We start from the raw sequence: 16,892 nt of genomic DNA on the forward strand, positions 1-16,892 counted from the left end.
CAGTATTTGGCAAGGAGGACTGTGCATGTCTCTCTAATGTGGACAGTCTGTGTTATTAATATGTATTTAATCACAAAGGCACACAATCCTAAAGAGGGGCCAAGAGATCTGATATGAATCTCTTAGTTCCTTTTCGCTGCAGAACTGGACCCCCCCCCCAATACAGATGGGGGATGAGTCAGTGGGTGGATCAAAACAAACAAAACCTGCCGGAAAGCCTTGTGCTTCCTAAGAGGTTTTTTGCCAGCTGCTGCTCCAGGCTCTGGCTGGGCTGATCCTGGGAGCTGCAGGGCTCTTTGCAGGAGTCTCTTGGTTTTAGATGATGCTAATTCTGCAGCCATGCGATTCACTTGAAGGTTACTGTGAAGTCAGGCTCCAGCAGCTGGTTTCCATGACCCTGTCATCTTCTCCGTGCTCATGACCAGCTCCGCTTATTCTTCTATTCCTGTGCCCTCTGATGGGAAAGCTTTGTGCTGTTGGTGCGATGATGGGGTGTAGCTCAATAGTCAGGCGTGTCCCTAGCAAGGGCAAGGCTACAGTTCAAGTCCCGGCAGCCACATGGCATTGTGTAACGCTTCCAAACTGGAAGTGGAGCCTGGCACAGCTCCTCAAATCCCCTGAACAGAACCACTGAGCTCAGAGGACTGCTTCATGCCTAGAGCCTCCATGTGAACCCCCGCCCCCAAAACAAACCCTAGAAACTCACTGAGTTAGGTTTTCTATGGCGGTGGTGAAATGCCATGGCCAAAAGCAACTTTGGGGGGAAGGGGTTTTATTTTCCTTACAACCTGTAGTTTATCATCCAGGGAAGTCAGGGCAGGAAGCTGGAGGCAGGAGCTTATGTAGAGAGAGGCCCAGAGAGGTCCAGAGAGAGGCAGCTTTCTGCTTCGCTCCTCGTGGCTTGCTTAGCGTGCTTTTTAAAAATATACCCTAGGATCCTCCTGCTCAGAGATGGTACCACCACAATAGGCTGGGTCTTTCCTCATCCATCACTAATTTAAAAAGGCTCCACAGGCTCCTACGGTCCAATCTTGTGGGGGCGCTTTCTCAGTTGAGGTTCCTTCTTCCCAAATGGCTCTAGCTTGTGCCAAACTGTGGTAAAACTAGCAGGCACACCTACCACCCTGCTTCCTCTCCTCTGTTTCTTCCTTGAATCAACTCACAGACTTGTCCCTCTGCTCTGCTAAACACTACCCTTTTAAGACAGCTGGGATCTATCTCTCTGCTGATTTACTTCAGGTTGCCCATGCCTGGGCCAGCCGTTGCCCTGTTCCTACCCTCCTCTCCCCTTACTTCCCCATCACAGCACCTCCTCTCCATTTCTTCTCATTTTCTTTTTCTGAATAACCGCATCTCCCATATTCTAGAACTTCTTTGAAGACACATATTCTTTAGGTCAAGAGTCTACCGTTTAAATATTACTCATAAATATACGCACAGCGGTATCTTCTGCTCTACAGTCTCCATTCTGACTGGCATATACACCATCCCACGAGGTCTCTTCAGAGTGCCTAATGTAGACTTCACATTTAACATGGCCATGACTGTTCTCTTGATCTCCTTACTCATGTCAGAAAACAGCAAATAGCAAATCGTGTTTTTGCTTTTTCTTAGAACCCAAACCACAAAATTACATTGGGTTTTCCTCTCCACTGCTTACATCAGAATCTGGCATAATTCCTGCTAAATTTGTTTCAGATATCTAAAGTCCATCCACTTCCTGAGGTAGAGACTCTCAAAATGATAACATGAAGGCTTCCATGCATTCATTCCTCTATACACACCATGGCAACACTGGGAAGATTGTCAGCTGGCTCCCTTGCAGCATCCCGCAGAACCATAGATGTGGCCAAAGGCTGCAAGAATCTCAACAGAATTATCTCAAGATATACTACTGAACTTTGGTAAGAACCCCAAGTTGTGATGTCTTCTTTTGGCCTACTTCCATCTCTCTCTCCTCAGTTCTGCGGTATCCTTGACAACCAGAAGTTGCAAACTCCTAGTATCCTTGAAGAACAACAAATAGCCTTAAGCCATCAGAGGCAGCAGAGCAGATTTGAAGGATTCAAAAAGACCCATGCCTAAAGCAGAGGCACTGTTTGGTGTACCTCACAGCTTCTGGCATAAAGCACAATTCGCAAGGCCATTTCTACCATTTAACCCGAATCAGGGCTTATGGAGAAATGCCACATCAAAGGCATTTACCAAGAATAATTAACTATTTTCAATCCCACACCTGATTAAAGCTGTAATATCAGTTAAGGCAAGAAAGGTCATTTATTATTAAAGTATCTAGGCAACATTACTTCTATTTGGGGGCTTTGAAAAGCTCTGGCTTATTTCTGGGGTTTTAAAAGGATTAGTCCATGTTCAGTAGAGACCCGACAGGGCTGGGGATGGCTCAGCTGTAGAGCGCCTACCTTTAGAATGGGGGCCTGAATTTAATTCCCAGGACCCACACAAAAGTTTGGTGCTAAGGAAAGCACTTGTAACTACAACATTGGAGAGACAGAGACCAGAAGATCTCTGGGGCTTATTGGCTACCTAGTGTAGCTGACATGACAAGCTTCAGGCTAGTGAGAGACCCTGCCAAAAAATGGAGAAGGGGTGAGAGGAGGAGGGAAGGAAGGAAGGATGGAGAGAGGAGAGAAGGAGAAGGAAGGGAGGAGAACAGTTGCTTGAGTAACAACACCCAAGGCTCCTCTTGACTCCATATGCACATGGGCTCATGTATACATTCATACACACTTCCCCGTGGTAATTGATAATCACATGAACACACACACACACACACACACACACACACACACACACGCAGAGAAGGGTCCAAACAGATCCCCAGTGATTCATGTCCAGTCACTCTTAACAGCCTGCACAAATAAGAAAGGCTCAGGAAGGCTGGTAAACGGCCTGAGCACTGGAAGTGTTCCCCAACACAGGGAGAATGTGCTCAGAGTGCCCTAGAAGACTCACGGGCTCAATCCCTTTTAAAAATCCCTGGGGTAAATTGCTATCTGAATGTAAGCTAATCAGGCAGAGAGATCCCCAGTAACACAGGATAGAAAATTCGTACTTTATAGGAAGCAAACACAAACAGCTGGGGTGACCCACCCTGGGGAGAGCATAGAGCCCAGGGCCCAGAGCTGCGCCTTTCTATTATGCAAATTGTCGAGTTTCCAACCAAATGCTGTGGGCACATGAAGAGGCGGGAGGGTGCAGATCCCACTTAGAAAAGAAATGCTACCCAAAGAAAGGATCCCCACGGGGCACAGCCCTTGGACTTCACTAGACACAGAGCTGAAGGCGGCCATTGCACACGTTGAAGAATAGAAATCAAATCCCATTTTATAGGCACTGCTACACTGCCAGGGCATTCCTTGATGTGCCCTGAGTCACAGCGGCTTCTTGCCATTTCTCCTCTGTGCAGCAAGGAGGGCTGCTGAACATGGCTGTCAGGTCCCGTGATTCCTCCCGCACTACACATGCGGTCCATCTCTAACTGCTCTCAGAGCACGGGGATCAGGCCTGCTTCAGATTCTGACTGCCCTCCAACCCCACTCCGCTTACTGCTGCTCAGGCCCCCGATCCTGTGGAGAACTCCGGCCGCTCTGGGTGGACGCTTGCTTCTCTGCCTGGGGGCATGCCGCTGCCAGCTTACCTGGTGGGTTCCTTCTCTACCCTCCACCTTTTTGTACTCCACTTCCTTGACTGTCTTCTCTGACTTAGCCTGCCCTAACACCACCAGGATTCTTGAATAGCTCATTGTTTCTTTCACCCACCCACCCCCCCCCCAATTCCTTCTCTAGACCAACAAGCTCAGGGAGATGAGAGCCGTGGTCTTTTACACCCTCATGCTGTTGGCATAAGCTAGTTCACAGTGGACACTTGACCATTTGTGAAATTATGACCATTGGTTAGACAATGCGCTCTGGGTGGACGCTTGCTTCTCTGCCTGGGGGCATGCTGCTGCCAGCTTACCTGGTGGGTTCCTTCTCTACCCTCCACCTTTTTGTACTCCACTTCCTTGACTGTCTTCTCTGACTTAGCCTGCCCTAACACCACCAGGATTCTTGAATAGCTCATTGTTTCTTTCACCCTCCCCCCCCCAATTCCTTCTCTAGACCAACAAGCTCAGGGAGATGAGAGCCGTGGTCTTTTACACCCTCATGCTGTTGGCATAAGCTAGTTCACAGTGGACACTTGAGCCTTTGTGAAATTATGACCATTGGTTAGACAATGGTGATGATGATGCTTGGGCATGTAATTTGTTAAGGATGATAATTATAGAGGCCTTACAGCTATCATGCAGGGTATTCACTCATCCCCACTGGTAGAGCAGCAAATTATAAGATGTCTTTCTTTGGAGCTGAAGAGATGATTCTGTTTTTTTAAAGTGCTGCCATGCAAGCCCAAGGACCTGAGTTCGAGCCCCATGACATACACGAAGAAGCTTAAAGTAGTGGTGCAAGTTTGTAATCCCAGCTCCCAGGGAGTTGGAGACAGCAGGGTCCCTGGAGCCTACTGTCCAGGCAATTGAACTGACTCAGTGGGACCCATCTAATTCATAAACAGGGATACATTAGTGCTGGGGAACTCCCAAGAAACCCAAGATAATATGAATGACTTTTAAGCAGTCACCTGGCAACCCTTCCATTGAGCCCACTGTTGCTGAACCCCCAAGGACAATACTACTGTGCCCGTGTCAAAATAAAATTAAAAGCAGCACACAGAGTCACTCTGCAAGGGGATGCTATGGAACACCCTGTCTGACTCCTCCGTGGTTTAGAACCTCACTATTTAAAAGCCCAACTAAGGTCAGGCATGGTGGCACGTGCATTTAATTTTAGAACTCAGGAGGCAGAGGCAGGTGGATCTCTGTAGTTTGAGGCCAGCTGCTTTATCTAGGGAGCACCTGGTAACGCCCCATCTAAAAAGAAAAAAAGAAGGAAGAAAGAAAGGGAGGAAGGAGGGAAGGAAAGAAGACAGGAGCCAGGATTTTGGACCACCTGATTTTTCCTGTCATCGCCGACAGCCCCTTGTTAAGTCACAGCGAATGGGACTGAATGGTAGCATGCAAACAGAACATGTCTTGCCTTGGCCCTGCGGTCACAGAGATAAATTTAACAATCTAAACTGACCCCAGGGCCCGTGTGTGGGATAATCCTGCTCACAGATGACCCAGCGCTCCCTAACCCATTTCTGAGCCTGTGCCCACCGTCATCCCCTATCGCTAGGCAGTGAACACTTATCTCCTTCATACCAATAACCAGAAACAATGATTATATTATTCATAGGATATTTCTACCTGAAGTGATAAGCATACAGCTTCCATTATTATTTCCTAATCTTTTCTTCCCCTTTAAATTGGCACCTTTCTTTGTAGCCCTAGGAATAGCCTTAATTTTTATATTAAAAAATTGTCTTTTCCACACAAAGTTGTCTTTTCAGTGGCTGATATACATTTTTTTAAATTACCACAATAGGATAAACAGTGGGGGTTTAGCAAAGGGAGCCTCCATCCCTGCTGTTAGTAAATGCTATGAGCAGGCAGAGGACACTTTACCAGCACTGTAGTTCTGTGGAGACTGGGCTGCCAGGCCTTTCCCTTGTCAAACTCCTCAGAGAACATTCTACTCCTGGACTTTTGTGCTGAATCTGATGAGGAGCCCTTCTGGATTCTGAAGCCCACAGAGAAGCAGCTTTTCTTGGTAGCATTTCTCTATTGTATGGAGACTGAAGGGACCTCCAGTTCTTCGGGGTAAAATAGGTGACTCGTGAGGTGGCTCTCTGCTAACACAACCAGGTACTCTCTTTTGAAAGGCCTGCCACTAGGGCATGCTCAAGGATTCCTCTAGAAGCCCTCTGGATGGCAAATGAAGGCCATGTGGCTTATGAAGTTCAAATACAACGGAACTGAATTGACAGCGTTGTCCCTTGTTGCGGGGGGCACTCTCAGAAGAGTCTCCGGCATCATATGCCTACATATGATGTGATGCTTTGTCCACGTGTGGCTGAGAACCAGGTGATTTTCCTCACAGTGGGAAGCCAAAGACCCGAGCTCTTATCCTGACTTGTTCCTCTTGACTTCCAGGCTTGCTTTGTAGAAGTGCCCAGCATCACACTGCTGTCTTGTTCTGATCCCATAGCATGTTAGCACAGCCTGAATCCGTGCTTTTTCTTAAAAAAGCCTTTGATCCATTTGGTACTTGCTCCAGATTTATTGATTGGCATATGTTCACTGGGCATGGTGCTGGGGCTTACAAGGAATTTTTCTTAAAAAAAAAAACTATTATTGAACATTTTATACAATGTACTTCAATCACATTCTTTCCCTTCCTCCGACTCATCCTGATAACATTTTAATGCAGGTATAGAATGTACACGTATCCAGAACGCCCCTCTGCTCACGTTTCTCACACCTGTCTAGTTCCTTCATTTCCTTTGCCAGTTTCACTTCTGTCAAGCTATATATGCACACATAATTTCATGTATGGATATAAACTTCAGTGTTAACCAAGGGGAGAAAATGTTACAGGAAGTAACATCAGAGAAGTCCATAGCCAATTAAAAGTCTTTATTTCAACTGGTTGGGACTACACTCAGATATTTGGGCCCTGGTTGTATCCCTGATCATTTAGGGCAAGGGATTTTTAATCAAAAGCCACATACTGTTATTAGGCTAGGCATCTGTAGGGGGAGGGTTTGTGCAAGCAGGCAGTTTGACAGAAGCTAGGATAAGCAGTTAGTTGGAGGGAGCGCTATGCAAAAGCCAGGCAGTTATGGGCAACCAAGATAAGTTAGCTGGGGCATTTTGACCTCAGGTTCCCAGATTAGAGTTAGGTAATTTTCTATGAAATTTTCCATCAAGGAGAACAAATTCTAGCCCAAACTAAAATGGTCTTGCAAGAACACAAGAATACCTCTGCACTGTCTTGTCCTGTCACAAACATGCTCGGCTCGTCCCACTGAGACTGACTGAAGTCATTTGATAAGAAAATCTCTAGTTGCTCCATTTTCCTGAAAACAGCATAATTTTATTCCTTTAGCATTTATTCCTGATCAATGGTCTCTTCAGTTTACCCAGCCATTGCCCAGGCTCCTGCAGTGTGTTGTAACTCTTCCGTACAGGAAAGTATACATACACTTTCCTGATCTTATTCCAAGCAAATGCCTAAGGATTCCATGAACCATTTCAGGTGAGAGACCCACCATATCCAAAGCCCAGGGAGTATGGCAGCTACAGCCTATGGAGTCTCAGCAGATACAAAAGCAAGGTCCCGAGGTTCCCCTGACTTACTGTGCTCCTCCCATCCTTCACCCTGCAAGGATTCTGCTGCCTGAGCAGGAGAATTCCTGCTTCCAGCAATGGACTCAGCAACATGCAGGGGTTGCATGTGGATGAAGTCTATGCTCAGCAGTCCTCATTGTCACACACAGCCACAGTCCAGGACTCCAAGGGCTAAGAAGATGGGGAGGAGAGAAACTGTGTGCTGCCCCATGGGGCCATCCATCCATTTCTTGTCCCTCTTTGAGCTTCTGGGACAGGAAACACATTTGTTTTATTGGCAAGTTTCCCATAGGTGTGTCAGGATCTTCCTTATGGGAAGTGAGGCATGCTCTTTGTAGAGAAGTGAGGCTCTTCCTTCTTCTTAGGAGAGCCCATCTCTATCACTCTGAGGGAGACCCCAGTAGTTCTTAGAGCCTCTGGGTATCTCAGAACACCGCCAGCCATTTTGAACTCTGCACTTCCTCCAAGGGTGGGTACCACAAGGTAATCATCTCACATCCTCCTCTCTAAAGAATCATTTGGTTTTAACCCTTGGGCACATCCATCCATAAATATTTTGATGAGAGATGTTCTTTGATACTGCAGTGTCCTTTGGGTGTGGGATTGTCACTGTGTGGATATCCTACTTAGAGTCTGAGGTTCCATATCCTCATGCAAACAGTGACATCCCTGTGATCCAGAAATTGCCTTTGTGTAATCTCAAAGCAAGAACTTAGTGAGCACACACCTGTTATGTTTCCTTTAAGAATTAAAGAGAAAAGATTTATGTCATTCTTAGTAGAATCCCCAGCAGGCATTCTGGGCTTAACAAAAGTGAGCTATGATTCTTATTTGCTATTATTTTCTAAAATAATATTACTTTCTGTTGAAAAAATTTACAATTTTCATTCTAAGGAGAGTCTGTCACAGTGCCATAGCTGTGGAACGGTTTTATCTCTACACTGAATATTTTGAGTTTGGATATTGAAATTCCTCTAGTGCAAAAACACAAATAGGAATGATACAATTATCTGTTTTGCATTTTGGATCACATTAGGATGAAAGGCATAAATGAAATAAAGCATTCCAAAAGGATACTTGCAAGGCCAGCTGAAAACGCAGAAGGTTTAAGTTTAATGGTCACAGGTGCAAGTTAATTTAACTGTAACAGGAAAACAAATCTTAAAACGTGATTGGGAAAAGTGTGGAGCTGCACCTCCTCTCATCATCTGAAGTCGAGTTTAATGATTGTTGAGAAGAGAAGGTGAGATGTATTTATTCACACGCTGGGTTCTTCAAGGATGGTGGGGAGGTGGGTATCATACTTTGCTTGTTTTGCTTGTGTATGGAAGCAAGTCATGATTTTATCTGTTTGTATTACATGGGGGAGGTTTGGACTTGACATCGTAAATGGAAATGACCTTGTGAACCATCCAACAACAGATCATCCTCCTCAAAGCTGTGGTTGCTTCAGATCAGTGTGACATGAAGGTTTCATGGAAAAAGGCAGGGGATGGAACATCCAGCTGATTCGGATGGATGTTTGTCTTTTACTTGAACTAGAAAACATCATATTGAGTGAGGTAACCCAAGTCAGAAAGACAAATATCATATGTACTCACTCGTGAGTGGTTTTTAGACATAGAGCAAAGAAAAACCGGCCCACAATTCACAATCCCAGAGAACCTAGGCAACAAAGAGGACCCTAAAAGAGACATACATGGATCTAATCTACATGGGAAGTAGAAAAAAACAAGCTCTCCTGAGTGAATTGGGAGCATGGGGACCATGGAAGAGGGTAGAAGGGGAGGGGAGAGGAAGGGAAGGGAGTGGAGAAAAATATATAGCTCAACAACAGCAATTTTTTAAAAAGACACAGAAAGAAGAATGTGATATGTTTTCATGACTTGGCAGGTCAAGAACTAGCATGGATAATACCTAGTTCTGACCTCCAAACAAAAGCACCAAATGTTAACTATCAACGGGATGAAGAGAGAGAGAGAGAGAGAGAGAGAGAGAGAGAGAGAGAGAGAGAGAGAGAGAGAGAGAGAGGGACATGTTGGAGCAGAAAGGTAATAGCTTGAAGATTGGTTTCTGTTTCCTGATAGCACAAATGGGGATTGCTATTTTATAACTAAAATCAAGATCAATGCCGTTTTCATCCACAGCTTAACAAAGGGAACGGCTCTTAGTTTCATCCAGGGCCAAGTGTGCCCTGTGTGAGACGCCCCATCATTTTTGTCCCCCGGGAGCTATAAATTCATTTCTCCTCAGTGACTGCATTATGTCCTGTGTCTCTACTTATTATTAGTACATATTTTAGGGTGCTGGTGAGTATCGGCACATTTTATTAGGCGGATAAACAATGTTGCACTGGTAGGTAAAATGTGTTGTCCACAGTGATTTCTCTCTTCTCTTCAGCACCTTTTCTAATGTTACCCTGAGCACCTGGATGAAGCTTGAGGATATCATATCTGACCAGGACCATGTTCTTCTTCTGCTGCCTTCCACATGGGGAGTTAACAAGGGGAGGGGAGGGATTATTTGTTACACAACACTATGGAAATATCACAGGACACTATGCAAACACATAGCGATTGAACTGCATACTCTAGTTCTAAATTTTTTCACCATTTCCTACGATTCAGTAGCCTATACTGAATTTTGGTTATGTTCACCGCCCCCATTATCCTCTTTCATCTTCCCTCTTCCACTGCTAAAATCCTTCTTCTCTCCAACAAGGTCTTTTCCTATTTCTTTAGTGGCCCGCCAAGTTTGAATACAATTTCTTGCATGAGCATGAGTTGAGGGTTATTTATTGGAGCACGAGCAGGGACTACACCAGTGAAAGAAGTGAAACTTGCTCTCCCAGCACCAATCATGTCTAAAGTCCCTCAGTTAAGTGCAGGGCTCACGAGCCCCTCACTATTGCATAATGAAAGAGTGGACAGCCCAGCCTTGTGCGGGTGTTATGCAGGTAACCAGGGCTGCCACTGCTGCAGTCCAGTACCATGTCATATCCAGAAGATACTGTGTCCCCTGAAACCTCTGGCTTTTATATTCTTTGTCTCAACTTCTGAATTGTTGGAAGAGGTAATATAGATGTCTGGTTTAGGACTGATCACTTCACAGTAATCCATTGTGAATTTCTGCATTAGTTACTATCCACTATAAAAAGAAACTTCTCCGAGGAAGGTTGAGAGTCACACTAATCTATCTATAAATCTATAATTTATAAACAGAAATAATCAGGAGGCAGTTCGATACCACTTCCATGTAGCAAAAACAGGGGTAGCAGATCCTTCCCTCAACTCCATGACTTCCTTGGTCATGGACTCTTGGCAAGGCTTGCAGTATCAGGTATCAGTTCCTCAAGTGGAATAGGACTTAATTCTAAATCAGAAAACAATTAGTTACTTCCATAATAGTCATGCCATTATTGTATCAGTGGGCATATCTTGTCAGGTAGGTCATTATTTTAGCTTCTAGGGTGAGCCATACACTATTGAAATATCAGTGGGTCATTAAAGAAATTAAATAACGAATTTTTAAAATTGCACTCAGATGAAAAGGAAAGAACAACTCACCAGAACCCTCAGAACTCAAAAAAGGCTGCCTGCATTTTCTGTCTCTCAGCAGGGATCCTTCGTGGATCCCTGCTAGGACTCAGCCGGTGGGCCTAGAGCTGGACCTATTCAGAAATGGCCAGTTCTGCAGGAACTTCAGGAAGCCACCCATCTCCCTGTCCTTGGTGCTATGTGTTCTCCGAATAAGGTACTTTCTCTGGGCTGTTCCCCATATCCAAGTTTGCACATAAGTTCATAATGATGACTGTTAGCATCAGTGGCTGTTTTGGGGGAGGCTGCCCCAGCTCCAGTATGAGAACAGCAGAGAAGAGTCACAATCAACCTGCCCTGGCAAGTTGTATATGAACAACTTTTGTGGGTAGTTATTACAGAATCACCTTTCCTGTCATTGTTTTTTGAAATGGGGTTTTGGAAGCTTTGGAGCCTATCCTGGAACTGGCTCTTGTAGACGAGACTGTGTAGGTGGAGACTGCTTGTTCCTTCTCCAGGCACCCAGACCTGCAATAACCACATAGAAATTGAATTAATTAAAACATTGTTTGTTCAGTTACATAGGCATATTGCTAGCTAGCTCTTATATCTTAAATTAACCCATTTTGATGAATTTGTGTATCACCATGTGGCTGTGGCTTGCTGGAGAAAGTTCTGGCATCTGTCTCCTTTGGCAGCTACATGGCTTCTCATTGACTTCACCCACTTTCTCCTCCTCTATCTGCTTGGAATTCCCACCTTGCCTTAATCGGTACTGCAATAGGCCCAAAGCAGCTTCTTTATTAATCAATGGTATTCACAGCATACAGAGGGGAATCCCACATCAAGGTCAGCCTTGAACTCACAGAGGTCCACCTGCCTCTACCTCCAGAGTGCTGGGATTAAAGGTATGCACCACCATTGCCCAGCTACAGCTCCTCAGACATAGCAACACATAGGGACCAATTCTTCACAACACCAGAAATTTAAATAAGAATAAAAATCTACAAATTCATATCATGATTACTGATCCATATTAGGATATGGAATAAAATATCCAGAATTTTAAATTTAAATGTTAGTAGGTCCATTTCTCCCTATAAATTGTGATGCTACTACCAGCAAGGAAGAAGTTGAGAAAATTTTTCTCTTAGTTCTGGATCAAACTATGAATAAAACCATTTTCTTTAACCAAAAAAGGGGAAAAGTTACCAGCCTAATATTTACTAAAGGCCTGCAATTAATCCAACAATGGAGGATAACAGAGCTTTTGAAATTCTCTTTGGAGTTCTGAATTCAACTGTTAATGTTATTCATGGTAGGAAAATCTGTCAGAAATGGAATCTTACAGAAGTGCCAGCATCAGTGGAACCTTGGGTAAACCTTAGTGACCTTGTCACATGTGGGCTGCGGCCGTTGGACATGCACACCACTTTCTGTCCAGGTCCAGCGATCCAGGTCCATATTGGATCAGTCGTGAGTTGGAAGTGCTCCTAGGGGCTGTTCCTTCCTAATGATGCCCACGGGACTTCCTTCCCCAGTGCCCCTGAGGAAGATCTGTGGTGCTCCCATCCAGGGAGCCTACCCTATTGAAACTAATCATTTCTTTTCTATGAGGGAGTTTTTGTGTTGGTGGTGCCGATGGATTCTGACTTGCCACAAAATCTAAACTGTCTCTCCAAATAGTTGATGAAAAAGGAAGAGGAGCACAGAAGTCTACCTACTTCTAAAAGACAGTCTCAGGTGATGTGGATCTACCTGCATTAGTCCTCAGCACCATCCTGGGGGAAACACTTATTTCTTCAAGCACCCTTCTAGGGTCCTCCAGACCCTTTCTTATCTCTTTGCACCACTAGAGGCTCTCTCGGGACCAGTAACATCAGTCAAGTAGGGCATCACCTGAAATTAAGCACATCACCCTGAGGACACCAGGAGGAGTTGGGAGTTGCTTTCTGGGGTGCTCTTCATTGGCTTAGCTGACTGAGACCCTCAACTTCAGTTCATGGGCATTTAAACCCAAGTCCTTCTGCTCTTGTACACAGACAATTAGATAATTGCCCTCACTTCTTTCTGTATATCTTTCTATCCTACTAATAAAATTATAAAATGTTCTTGACTTTTGCTCTTGTAATTACATTATTATTATTATAATTTGGACTTTTGTCTTTGCACTTGAAATGTATCCCGATTGTAGATCTTTGCAACTATCTAACTTTAAAGCTTCCCCCATACTGAGGTGCTTTAATTTGGAACAATATCTACCTAACATGGTACAATGCCCTCAAATGATCTGTGGGTTTTAACAAACCTACCTCAGTCATTGACAGAACATAGGTTAGAATGTTAAACTGGATCCTGAACAGTTGAGCAATATTGACCACCGCGCCAACTGAATTGGGAGTGTGGAGGATGTGAGCACAGCACTGGAGTGTGTGTGGAGGATGTGAGCACAGCACTGGGGTGTGTGTGGAGGATGTGAGCACAGAACTGGGGTGTGTGTGGAGGATGTGAGCACAGAACTGGGGTGTGTGTGGAGGATGTGAGCACAGCACTGGAGTGTGGAGGATGTGAGCACAGCACTGGGGTGTGTGTGGAGGATGTGAGCACAGCACTGGGGTGTGGAGGATGTGAGCACAGCACTGGGGTGTGGAGGATGTGAGCACAGCACTGGAGTGTGTGTGGAGGATGTGAGCACAGCACTGGGGTGTGGAGGATGTGAGCACAGCACTGGAGTGTGGAGGATGTGAGCACAGCACTGGAGTGTGGAGGATGTGAGCACAGCACTGGAGTGTGTGTGGAGGATGTGAGCACAGAACTGGGGTGTGTGTGGAGGATGTGAGCACAGCACTGGAGTGTGGAGGATGTGAGCACAGCACTGGGGTGTGGAGGATGTGAGAACAGCACCGGAAGTCCGTGCTTTTCCAGAGCCCATGGGCTGCTCATCAAGGAAGACAACACCCTGGCCATAAGCAAGTCTTAAGTATTGAAGAATGGAGTCAGTAGAGGGTGAAGTTTGGCCCAAAGAGATTTAATTGCAGGTCCGTTACTTTCAGATACATAAAACTACACAAACACTTGCACAGTTGGTGAAATCTGTAAAGGTAATCCCCAGGGAAATCCATGTCAGTTAAATAAGAAGCACTTCAACGGAATGGCGGTGAAAACACCATGTGTCAGACTCACAAGGATGCACTTAGGTTTGCCTAAGGGAAACTTATAGTTTAAAATGCTTGATTAAAGAAAAGTGTTTAAAACCAAACATCTAAGGAGGCAATTTTATATAAAAAGACATTAAATTGTACATAAGCAATAAAAGTAACAGAGATCAGGTATCCATAAGCTAAAATTTATATAGAAAGCTAAAATTTATATAGAAAGTCATCAAAATCTATAGTCATTTTGAAAATAAGACAAATTTCTACTTTAAAAATCCCAGTTGAAGCCATGTATGGTGTTACACACCTGTGCCTGAAGATTGTCAATAATTCAAGACCAGCCTAGCCTCGATCCAGAGTTCAAGATTAGCCCCGTTCCAGTCCCAGAAAATCAGCACTGAAAGTCCTAGCTGGGTTTATAGGCAACCACACATTTACACACACAAGATTGTGATCCACGATCAAATACTCCAATCACATTTGTAGAAAGAATAGACAAAGCCCTCAAATGCTCAGAAAGCAGAAGAGACGCTTTGCACGTTGTGTTAGAAAGCAAGGATAATTATAAAAAGCAACTTTGACAAGGATAATAGAAAATTAAAGGATGAGAACACCTCACTCCCCGCGAGCAGATGTAAAAACATTTAAGAAGTTCTGAACAGATTCTGGAAATCTGGAGACACCAGTAAACTGTGTCATGAACTAGGGAAAAACTGCTTGTCAACTTAATGTTGAACACTTCTTTAGAGTAGCGATAGAAAACATTCTGCCAGTTTGATAACACATGACTACCCACTCTCCTGAGACACAGAGGGGAGTGATTGTATCACCCGTCCACATTCCTGAAGTAGGGTGACCAGGAGAAAATGACTGGGGAGATGCTTCGGGACAGAAGTACCTGGGTGTTAGTTTCTTTCCTGATGTTGTGCTGAAATGCCACTGTCAAAACCAGCTTAAGGAAGAAAGGATGCCATTGCATCTTGGCTTACAATTGCAGAGAAACACGGTCCATCGGGGTGATGAAGACGGCTAGCAGGGAAAGTGGGCAAGGCCTGGAAGCTGATTGGTGGAGGTTTTCATCTAATAGAGAGAGAGCAGACAGATGGGGGAGAGGGAGGAAGAGAGAGGGAGGTGGAGAGATGGAGAGGGAAGAAAGGAGGGAGGAGGGGGAGGAGTAGGGAGAGGGAAAGAGAGAAGGAGGGTGACAGGGAGGGAAGGGAAGAGAGAGGAGGGGACAAGAAGGGAGAAAGAGAGAGGGAGGGAGATAGCCCAGAAAGTGAGGAAGTGGGACAAGGCTATAATCCCCAAAGCCAGGTCCCAATGAAGTACTTCTCCAGCAAGACTCCTCCTCCTAAAAGTTTCAAAACTTTCCCAACCAGACCCACCAACTGAAGACCAAGGTTTCAACTACACGAGGGAGACATTTCTCACTTAAACCCCAACAAGCTTCAGTTGCAGGTGGTCTGACTGAATATACAGAGAATGCCAAGGAATCACAAAAACACTGCAGTGAACCCATGAATAAAGCACAGAAAACCAGCATGTAAAATCGACTTTATTTCTGAGTCTTAGCAGCAACTGTGGAATCTGATGTGGAAAATACCAGAAGTGCAGGCTGTGCCTGATGTACCCAGACATCAGACATGGCAAGAACTCCCAAACCAAATGAAAGATTTCATGTCTTCTACATGGAAAATCATCAAAGACTGCCTGGAGAAATTAAAGATTTAAATATATTAGAAACTGCTCTGCATTTAAGCACTGCTAAGATGTCAATTCTCCCAACTCCGTTGATTCATCTAGTGCAACACCCAATAAAATCTCCATTTTGACAGCTATCTTTAAGCTTTTATGGAAATGCCATGACCTATGAGGAAATAATCTTGAAAGCCAGGATGAACGCTGGAGGACTCGTCCTACTCGACTTCAGGGATCAGGGTACGCTGCTAGAATTAAAGATGTGGTACTGCCGACATCGTAGGCGAGGAATCTCAGACCCAGCACTGTCTCCTTGTGGGGTAGGCTGCCTAGTGGCATGGCTGCCTTTGAACACGAATTTCAGTGGTCCTTGCACTCTGGCTCCTGCTGACAGATGAATACACTCATGTGCTCCCCGAGTCTCCTGGGCTCGAGAACCAGGACTCACTCAACTGTGCGCATAAGACCTACACATTATACTGTATGTGAATTTTGCCTAAAATAATCCATAGTAAAACAATTTGGCTCCAGCTATCAGGTTCGCCTTTGTAGTGGGATGGCTTCCCAGTTCTCTCAGTGACTGTCCAAGGTTACATAGGGGTCCATGCAGGGAAGGCAAGGGATGCTGGACCTCTCAGGGCTCAGAAGGAACCTCTGTATACGTGCATCTAGCAGTGAGTGTTTCACTGGAGCTGCTGTGCCAAGGTGGAGGCCTGGCTTCAAATGAACACACAAATCTCCACGTATGTGGGGGAGGTATGTGCACCTGCATGTGCTTCTACTTAAAATTCTGCGTGCATATGTGTGCATTTCCTAGTGCAAACTTCTGTGTGTGGATATGTGCACACTACACGTGCTTCTTAGCATGTGTATACACGTACAGGCATGTTCTTCCTAATTTAGATGTCTGTGTGCACATTTGTATGTGTGTGTGTCTTCTTAATGTGAATTTCTGTATGTACATGCACATGCATGTACTTCCTAATGCAAATGTGTGCATGTGCACTTTCTAGCTCTGGCAGTTGAAAGGCCTCTGTGCAGTGACCTCAGGTCACATTGTCATGTCTAAAGATTACTTTTTACTCAGAGAAACCGGGGTCTTTGAGTAAGGGTGCAGGGGTGGACCTGAGAAAGGTAAATCAAGTCTGGAACAACCTGTGTCTAAAGAACAAAGCTTTTAAGGGTGAATGTGGACGACCACATGAGTGGCCGTGG

This window comes from Arvicola amphibius, chromosome 5 (genome assembly GCF_903992535.2).
Source record: "Arvicola amphibius chromosome 5, mArvAmp1.2, whole genome shotgun sequence".
Lineage (NCBI taxonomy): Eukaryota > Metazoa > Chordata > Mammalia > Rodentia > Cricetidae > Arvicola > Arvicola amphibius.